Source organism: Rattus norvegicus, chromosome 3 (assembly GCF_021556685.1).
Source record: "Rattus norvegicus strain SHRSP/BbbUtx chromosome 3, alternate assembly SHRSP_T2T, whole genome shotgun sequence".
NCBI lineage: Eukaryota > Metazoa > Chordata > Mammalia > Rodentia > Muridae > Rattus > Rattus norvegicus.
Genome location: NC_141536.1, coordinates 34,380,902 through 34,390,493, shown reverse-complemented (window position 1 = coordinate 34,390,493; position 9,592 = coordinate 34,380,902).

Genomic DNA, 9,592 nt, shown 5'->3' with positions numbered 1-9,592 from the left:
ATGATCCAAAAGAGGCAAGAGAGTAAACTTGTCCAATGAGACTAACTAGCCACTGCTGGTCCAAATTTCTAGTCTTATTTTGGGCATATTTAAGCACAGAATAATTTTGGGAAAAATTCTAATGATAACTAACTCAGTTCCATGTGTCCAACAAAGCTTAAGGTTTGTTTACATTGAAGCTCTTCAGAGTACACATGGTCTCTTCCATAAAGGTGGGTCCCATTGAGTGAGAAACACGACAGAAGGTCAGAGTCCTAGGGAGAATGATAAGATAGACGCAACAGCCTGAGGAAGTCAGGTATGACAACCCTACAGACAGCACAGAGGTCACGTAGACTCTGTTGCATTTGCAAAGGACATGTGACATCTCCCATAGGATGGGTTCTATTGACTTAGAAATAATGCTCAAGACAAAGGTCTAGGGAGGAAGAGTCTAGGCTAAACATAAAAGTCTGAGCAAGTCTGGTGTAGTCTGGCCCTACAAATAGGACAGGTCACCAGGCTGTTTTCTCCATAATTTCCCAGATTCCTGGGAAGAAATCAGGTAACATATCTCTTCCATTGAAGAGACAGGCCTGCGTGTTTAACATTTCTGATTTCCATAGTGCTGATCTGTGAGCACAAGGACCTTGTTCTGATATATGTATTCACTATTGAGGCTGCTGTCATCACCGCTGGAACCCAGGGGTCACCTTACATACAAACTCCTGTCTCTTGACATTCTCAGATCTGCAGACATAATTAGAGGCCTTTGAAGACCACGATCACCGCCATCACCTGAAACTGTTGACCACTGCCTCTACTGGAGCCAGAAACAGAGATCTATCTTCCCTCCGTGGCTGTGCAATCACACAGGATTCCTGCAGGCAAAGTTTAAAAGGAGCCAGCCACTGAGAGAATGTGAGGAATGCAGTTTCTAGGCTTCGAGTCTCTTAATCCAGGGAAAGACACAAGAAGAAAGGACCACCAAGATCAACAGCTGGGAATACTCAGAAAGAAAGACGACCTAGTTCTGGTCACTCCATCATCAAGAGCAATTCTGTGCCTTCTCTCTACTTAAACTTTATTTGGTGTTGGGGACTGGAGGGCATGAAATGTACAACACCACGGTTCAGGGTCACATATTCTTTTCTACAAGAATAATCATACTGTTTAGTTCTTGCCAAGGCAAACATACTGTGAACAGTGCTCACTCATTTCACAATCAATCTGAAGGAGAAAATGTCTTTCTAGTTATAAAATAGAATTTATGGAATATGGTGGGTAAGCTGGCTCAGTAGGTTACAAAAGCTTGTCACCATGCCTAACAACAGTGGTTCCAGACTCACATGGTCACATGGCAGAGAGGAAGCAACTCCTCCAATTGTCCTCTAACTTCCACCGGTGTAGTCATACTGCAGAACATACAAATTCAGACATGGACACATGCATGCATAGTCTTGGTAAGCAAATAAATAAATGTAATAGCAGACAATTCATTCAATAAACCCTTTTCAAGGAAAAGTAAACACATGACCAACAGCAGCTGAGTCACAGCTTGTAGCATGGCTAAGGTGTTGATGGGTGGAGGAATCGACATATATAACACCTGTCAAGTTGGCTTTCATGGGAACTTAGTGATACCAACACAATGAGATTAAAAGAAGAGACCAACAAGCCTGGGCTACGCTCATCTTCCTTCACGCTTGTAAGTAAAAACTTTAAGATTGACAGTGAGGGAGTTGAGTTTGCCCAGGGGGTGGGGAAGTAGCTCCGTTGGGGAAGTATGTGCTGTGTGAGCATGGAGACCTGAATTTGATCTGGAGAAACCACACTAACAAGCATGTTATGGTAGCGCATCCTAGTAATGCCAGCACTGAGGTGGTGGACAGAGGCAAGTCCCCGGGAGCTTGATGGAGCTGGTCTAGTCTGCTCAGAATCCCATTCATCCCACCCAGCTGAGGAGTCTGTTTCTAAAATCATGGTGGACAGTTCCTGAAGGATGCATTGAAATGAACTGTCTGTTTTACACACACAGCTACATTCACACATGAGTGTGCACATGGGAAAACACACACACACACACACACACACAAGTAAATGCAGGGCAGAGTTGTGAAGATAGAACTATATATATGTTCAAGAACATACTTCCCTTTTATCTTAAGAAGCAAATCATTCTGAAGGCTCTCCTGTGATTTCCAGTTAAGTCTGCTGAGTTTTTGTGAGAGAGCTCACTTACAGAGAGGTATTTGAAATGAAATCCCAGCCGACCACGTGATGAGAACTGTGGATCAGAGAACACTGAAGTTTGCGGCATTTGAAGCTGTCTCTGCCATCCCCCAGGACTTTGTGGCAGTTCCAGTTGCCAAGGGATTCACTTCTGAACTAATGTGTAAGAGACGAATGAGCCGTCTCACTCAGTCCAGCGTGGCATGAGGCCCAAATGCCGTGGTCAAACATGGCAGGGCTCAAATGGCACATCGGCGTGTCTTTGCACATCTTCTTGTTCCGGTTGCATTCATTTCCCGAAACCAACACTAGCTCAGCAAGTTCTTTCCCAGTTTAATAGTTCATCTGGGCCACTCAGAAATCTTCATTTTCTAGTCAGTCCTCAGGTCCTCCCTGATAAAAGCTCAAGAATTCCAAAGGGTCTCACCAAGTAGTTTTCCAGCTAAACACTTCCATCCTGCTTGTAGGATGTTCTCACCCAAGTTTCCAACTGCATTAAAGATTTGACAGGGTCGGCAATCCCTTGGGAATTTATGTGTTTCAGAAAAGTAAACTATTGCTGTTTTAAAACAAAGCAGACCAAGACCTGGGCTAGGCTAACTCATAAGCAAAATAATCTGAGTGCCTCTGTGTGGAGAAGCCCAGCTCCTGAAATACCTGGTGTTCTCACACAGTTAAGATTAATGTTGCTTCCTTCTGACTGCTGCTCCTGTCCCCACGGGTAAAAGTGAGCTTGGAAGCATTGTGGGTGAGGAAATGTCCCAGTGTATCCCGTTACCCACAGCTGTGTGCAAAGTCACTTTTATACTGACACAGTTGAAGTATTACAGGTTTAACTGTGGTCCTGTCTTGTGAGCTCTGGGACCTGGGCCAGGGCAAGGAAAACACAGGAAGTTTGCTGGCTGGTGGATAAGGATGCTCCCATGGGCCATAAAGCACTGTCAGCTGTAAGCCCTGACAGGCCCAGCTCTGTGTCAGCACAAGAACAGACCTTTCACCTCTGTGTTTATCAGAATACACACAGCAAAAACAGTTAGCCACCATGCTCAGAGAGCTTGGGTTGACAACTTCCTTTTAACTTAAATTTCTGGTTGACTATGGATTACTCAAAAAACAAAACAAAACAAAACAAAATAAAACAAAACACTGTTTATTCAGGACTTTAGAAAAAAAGAAAAGAGCATTTATTGACTTTTAGGGTAAGTTTGATGTATTTGTTAAGTATTAGTTATCCTCAATACAATCTCTCTCTCTCTCTCTCTCTCTCTCTCTCTCTCTCTTTCTCTCTCTCTCCATATACATATACATCATATACACACATAATTTACATATACATACATATACACATTTATACGCATACACATACATATACACATATATATCACATATATACATATACAGTTTTACAATTTTTATAGGGGAGAAGGACACAGAAATTTGGGAAGGACTACAAAGTATTTGGAAAAACAAGTTAAATTTCAAGACAGTCTCCCTCTACATGACCATATATATTCATTTAAATTTCACAGGTTTTATTTATTTGTTTGTTTGTTTGTTTGTTTGTTATTTAAGCAAGCCCATGCTGCCCTTGATTCTGCTCTGTAACCCATGCTGAATGTCACCCTCCACCACTGGGATTACAAGCATAATAACCCATTCATCTGATATTTTACAACATGAAAGACTGCTGCTTGAATGTATAGATTTAAAGCCGACCGTTGTAAATTTTTATCAAATCAACAGTTTTGAGCAATTGTTAAATGCTCACCCCTGAGCTCACTGTGAAGACAAAAACATAGCAGTAATTCTGTGTAATAATGCCTTCAAGAAATTCCCAGCAAGACAGGGTCTCATTAGTAATAAACGCTTGGAACACACAGTGTTTGCTTCGGCGCAACAGTCATTTTGACAGTACCTTGGGGACTAGATAGCAGAAACTACTACTAATAGCTCGGGGTGGGACGACACCAGCCAAACAAGCTCTGAAGAGGAGGCAATTTAAATAGCTCATCCTTGAGGTGTGCAGAGGGACTTCCGGGCAAGCAACACATGCGAAGGAAAATACATGAAACTCACGGCATGGCTGAGACTATGCAAGTGATCATTAATAATGAATAAAGGGAGCGGATGGAATCCTGGCAGGAAATGAACTTGTGAAGAGGAGTGAGAAGACTCAGCCCTTCCACAATATGGAGTACCAAGTTTTTACCTATTGCAGATGTTGGTGACTGACACTGTGCAAAAGGGAGACAACACACGTGTGTTTTTAAAAACCAGTCTCTTCAAAATGGAGGAAAGTAATGTGTCCTTAGGACAGAGAGTCCCCCAGACTGGTGGACTATAATGATTGAAATATAAAATGTCCCCTGGAGGCTCGTAATATTTGAACACTTAGCTGAGAGTCCTGTCTCGGAACGTTGAGGATCCTTTTGGAGATGGGCCTAGCCTGATGAAGTTGGTCACAAGGGAGAGGGGAGGAGCCCTGAGGTCTTTTTTTTTCCGGAGCTGGGGACCAAACCCAGGGCCTTGTACTTCCTAGGCAAGCGCTCTACCACTGAGCTAAATCCCCAACTCCGAGCCCTGAGGTCTTAAAACACCACCCACTTCCTGCCCTCTTCGATATCCTTTCTGTGGATACAGCTTGGAGGATACAATCCTGCTTCTTCCACCTCACTTCCTGTGATTCTGTTGCTATGGTTTCCCCTGCTGCATTTCGGATTATAATTACTTGAACTGTAAACTCTAACTTTTCTTTCCTAATGTTTCTTCTCGTTAAGTATTACATCATAGCAAGGAGAGAAGTAACTAATTCGCTTTGAAAGTCTGGCAGAGGGCTTTGAGTGTCCAAGGACATTGTCCACCCTCAGTCACCTGTAGGAGCGTCAGCCATGTTTGGAAAAAAATGCCACAGTGCAGAATACATATGACACTGGATTGAATCTCATTGTCCCCAAGCCATACTTTAAAAGTTAATTTAGAAAAAAAAATCTATTAATTTAGGTAGCTGACCTTTACCCTTGTGATATAAAGTAATACTGATATATTCAGTATTTTTGTTAGGATTTACTGAACATTTCAAAAGCTTTAGCCGCTGCTGTTAATTTCCTGAACCTACATAGGGGAATTCTACTGTCCATCTGCAAAGTTACTGACTGACAGGAGGCGTGAGGACCTGCACAGGATTTCTGCCAAGGAGTCTGAAAACCTTTGTTACCACCTGGTATTTACGTGAATGTATTTTTATTAAGTCATGTGAATCTCATATTTTGCTCCATAATAACTCCATCTTAAGGATTATAACACTACTACTGTGAAGTCCCTTCTTCAAAATCTTGTGTATATTTGAAATGCTAGTTCCATTGTTGGTTGACACAATCCCCCCATCCCTCCCTGCCATGGAGTTGGCTGGTGGGCAAGTCTGTAAGGTATAGTTTGGTCAATGAATGATCCGGGAGGAACCAGCCGTGGGTGGGGCCACCCTTGTGCAGGTGGCCCTGAGTTGCATAAGAAAGCAAGCAGAGTAAGCCATGAGATACAAGCTGCTAAGCAGCGTTCCTCCATAAACTCTGTCTCAGTTCCTGTCTTGGGTACCTGCCTTGGTTTCCCTCGACGAAGGACTATAATCTGAAAGCCAAATAAATGGTTTCTTCCTTCAGGTTAGCTTGGCCCGTGGCGTTTTGGCACAGCAACAGAAGAGTGACCGTGACATGGGAAAATGCCCCATGTTTCCTAAGCAAATTCTTGTTTCTTCCCGAGGATATCACCAAGGATAAGTTGCTCGTTGCCTTTAGCATCTCTGATTCTATCCTGTGCCCTTAGCTGTCCTGTAGTTTAGACAGTTAACACGGAGGTCATTCACTATGATGTCAGTGTATGATGTCCCCTCAAATGCTAATGTGTTCTACTTTAAAAAATCAGATTCCAGGATTTATCGGTGGAGGCAGTTTTAATTTAAGAGCCCTGGAACTGATACCTTTAAAAATGAACGTACATAATCTTCCCTTTCTATTGAGAAGCTCAGTGAAATCGTAGACTCTGGACAGCCCTCCGCCCCCAATACCATGCTTTTTTCATGCTTTTTTTGTTGCACGGTAGTTCTGCAGTTGCCTCGCTGCCACACAAATGGTCCGTATTCCAAGCGTTACGGTTGATTTTAATGCCACTTTGCCACAAATCAGATTCACCTGAGTAGCTGGCCTCATCCGAAGAGGTCTTGATTGCCTTGGTTGATGTGGAAGACCTTCCCCAATTGTGGGTACACCTTCTGGTGACACCCCGGAGAATGGAGTGGTGAAAGGAAAAGCTCCTCTCCCTTTGCCAGCTTGGCCTCCCATCCTGCACTCAATGAATTTGCCCTCCTCCTGTGCTTGCTGCAACTGTTGCTGCTGCTGCTGCTGGTGCAGGTGGTGCTGCTGCTGCAGCCTCCTTGTTGATAGCAGAACCAGTGTTTTCAAGCTTTCATAGTGAACTAGGAACAGCTCTCCAGGAGCCGCTCATCCTTTCAGACTGGGACCAGTGGGTCACCCAGCCTTGTGGACGGAATAACTAGTGGTTATTGCCCTTCCTGGTAAAGAATAGCTAATGCAGGACTACTTCAACTCCTGAGGCCCCCCGCCTCAAGAAAGGTAACTGCAAGGTTCTCATTCTCATAGATGTGATTCTGCCATAGTTACCAATTTAAAGCTGACTTAATTAATTCACACACACACACACACACACATGTGAATGTGAGCTATATGTTTGTATGTATATATGCGTGTCTATGCGTATCTTTATAGTCATTGCATTGGTCCTGTTTCTAGAGAACCCTGACTAGTATACAAGGTGTACTACTTGCCAGGATTTCCTATGCTATGCACCATATTAATGCAACTACACCATAGGCACTGGAAGCGAGATGCACAGAACACCATAAAAGCATATTATACTGTAAAAACTAACATTGTAGAAACATACAAAAGCATATGTATATTATAAAAACCATGATAGTTATAATACAGTAAAGACTGCAGGAGAGCAATGTAAAGTAAAAGTGAATTACTCCGGCATACCTCTAAAAATCTGACAGGCTGAATCCTGTCAACTAATTTTGATCATTCGTTTAAAGAGCCAAGAGGAACTGGTAGTTTTTAAAATGCTTACTGTCTATCAGATAAACTCAGTAACAAGGTATGAGTATTTTCCCTGTTTTTCCAAAGAAAATACAAAGGCTTATTGAAGTAAGTAAATATAGAGTTGAATGAAATTGTGTTGGACCTCTTCCAAACTTATTAATAGGCTTTCTGCACAGGGATAAAAACAGCTTATAATTCTGAATCTAGCAACATCCACTTCCTCTGGGAAGCTCTTCCTTTGGGTTAAAGCTCTTAAGCATAGCTTGGAACACTCAGGCCAAGTCACCTCTCCTTTGGAGTTCAAAAGTATAAGTTACACAGCATGAAGGGGTCACCTGTGACTGAGTATGATCGTAAGATCTTGGAGAACAGGAAGAGTCTACGACTTCCTAGCTTATGTCCTCTAGACTACATGAAGGTGAGAACCCCATCAGAACCTCTGCCTTAGTTACTTTTCTCGTGAAATACCTAATACGAGCCACACGAGGCAGGAAAGATTTATTTTGGGTCACTGTTTGAAGATACCTTACATCTTGGTGGGGATGGCGTTGTCTTAGATATTTTTCGAATGCTGTGACAAAATTCCATGATCATCATCATGGCCCCAGAGCAGCAGCTGAGAGATTACATCCTTATAAGTAGCAGGCAGACTGGGGTTGGGGATTTAGCTCAGTGGTAGAGCGCTTGCCTAGGAAGCGCAAGGCCCTGGGTTCGGTCCCCAGCTCCGAAAAAAAAAAAAAAAAAGAAATAAGTAGCAGGCAGAGAGAACTAACTAGAGATGGCAGGGACTTTTGAAGCCTCAGAGTCCATCCCCAGTGACACACACTTCACAAGGCCACACCTCCTAACCATCCAAACAATTCCACCAATGGGGACCAAGTATTCAAATGTGTGAGTCTTACAGGCCAATCCGATCAATCCACCACAGAATGGTAGTTGGAATTTGAAGTAGCTGATCACCCGGTACCCAAAGTAAGAAAGAGAGGGGAAGAATTCTGATGCTTAACCCACAGTCTCCCTTTCAACAGTCTGAACCCCATAATTGGGATGCATATTTCCAATTCCATTCAACCTTTCTTGAAATACCCTCACAGACATACCCCGGGTGTGCCTCCATGATGATTCTAAATCCAAACGTCGCGAAAAAAATAACCATTACATCTTCCCTGTGCCAGCTTACTCCATGTCTGCTAGCAGGGAGTGGAATCAGCCGAGAAGAACTTTGTTGCAATCGACGAAGATGAAAAGGAGTGGGAGATCTGAAGACTGCTTTGGCATCAGCTATGGAGATGCAGAGTTTGACGTTTGCCTAACTGGTTTGCTGTCTTGCTTTAGGGATTACTGTTAAGTGATTGGATGAATCTCAAATGAAACTTTGAACTTTGGACTTTTAACATCATTGAGCCTGCTACAGACTATGGGGACCTGGAAAGTTGGACTAAATGTATTTTCATTATGCTATGTTTAGGTGTGGCCCCCATAGACTCATGTTTGGACAAGCCTATGGGGCCAGGGAGTGGAATGTGATGGTTTGAATATGTTCAACCCAGGGAGTGGCACCATTAGAAAGTGTTGGAGTAGGCATGGTACTGTGGGTGTGAGCTTAAGACCCTTACCCTAGTTCCTGTTAGTCAATATTCTGCTAGCAGCCTTCAGATGAACTTTTAGTTTTGCCTGAACCATGCTCTCCTGTATGCTGCCATGCTCCCACCTTGATGATAATGGACTGGACCTCTGAACCTGTAAGCCAGCCCCAATTAAATACTATCCTTATAAGAGTTGCCTTGGGAGCTCTCTGCTCCCAAACCCCGTGGGAGAGAGACCTCACCGCCTGATCAGGTGGGCACTCCTGAGGCCGCAGAGCGGAGGAGACCACCAACACTGCCCACCCCTGCCCACATCCCTGGCCCAAGAGGCAACTGTATAAGGCCTCTGGGTTCCTGTAGGGGAGGGCCCAGGAGCGGCAGGACCCCTGCGCCTGAGACACCGCCGGAACCTGAAGGAAACAGACCGGATAAACAGTTCTCTGCCCCCAAATCCCGTGGGAGGGAGAGCTAAATCTTCAGAGAGGCAGACACGCCTGGGAAACCAGAAGAGACTGCACTCTGTGCACATCCAGATGCCAGAGGAAAACACCAAATGTCATCTGGAACCCTGGTGCACGGAGGCTCCCGGAAAGAGCGGCGCAGATCTTCCCGGTTGCTGCCGCCACGGAGAGGACTTAGGCAGTACCCCACGAGCAAACTTGAGCCTTGGAACCACAGGTA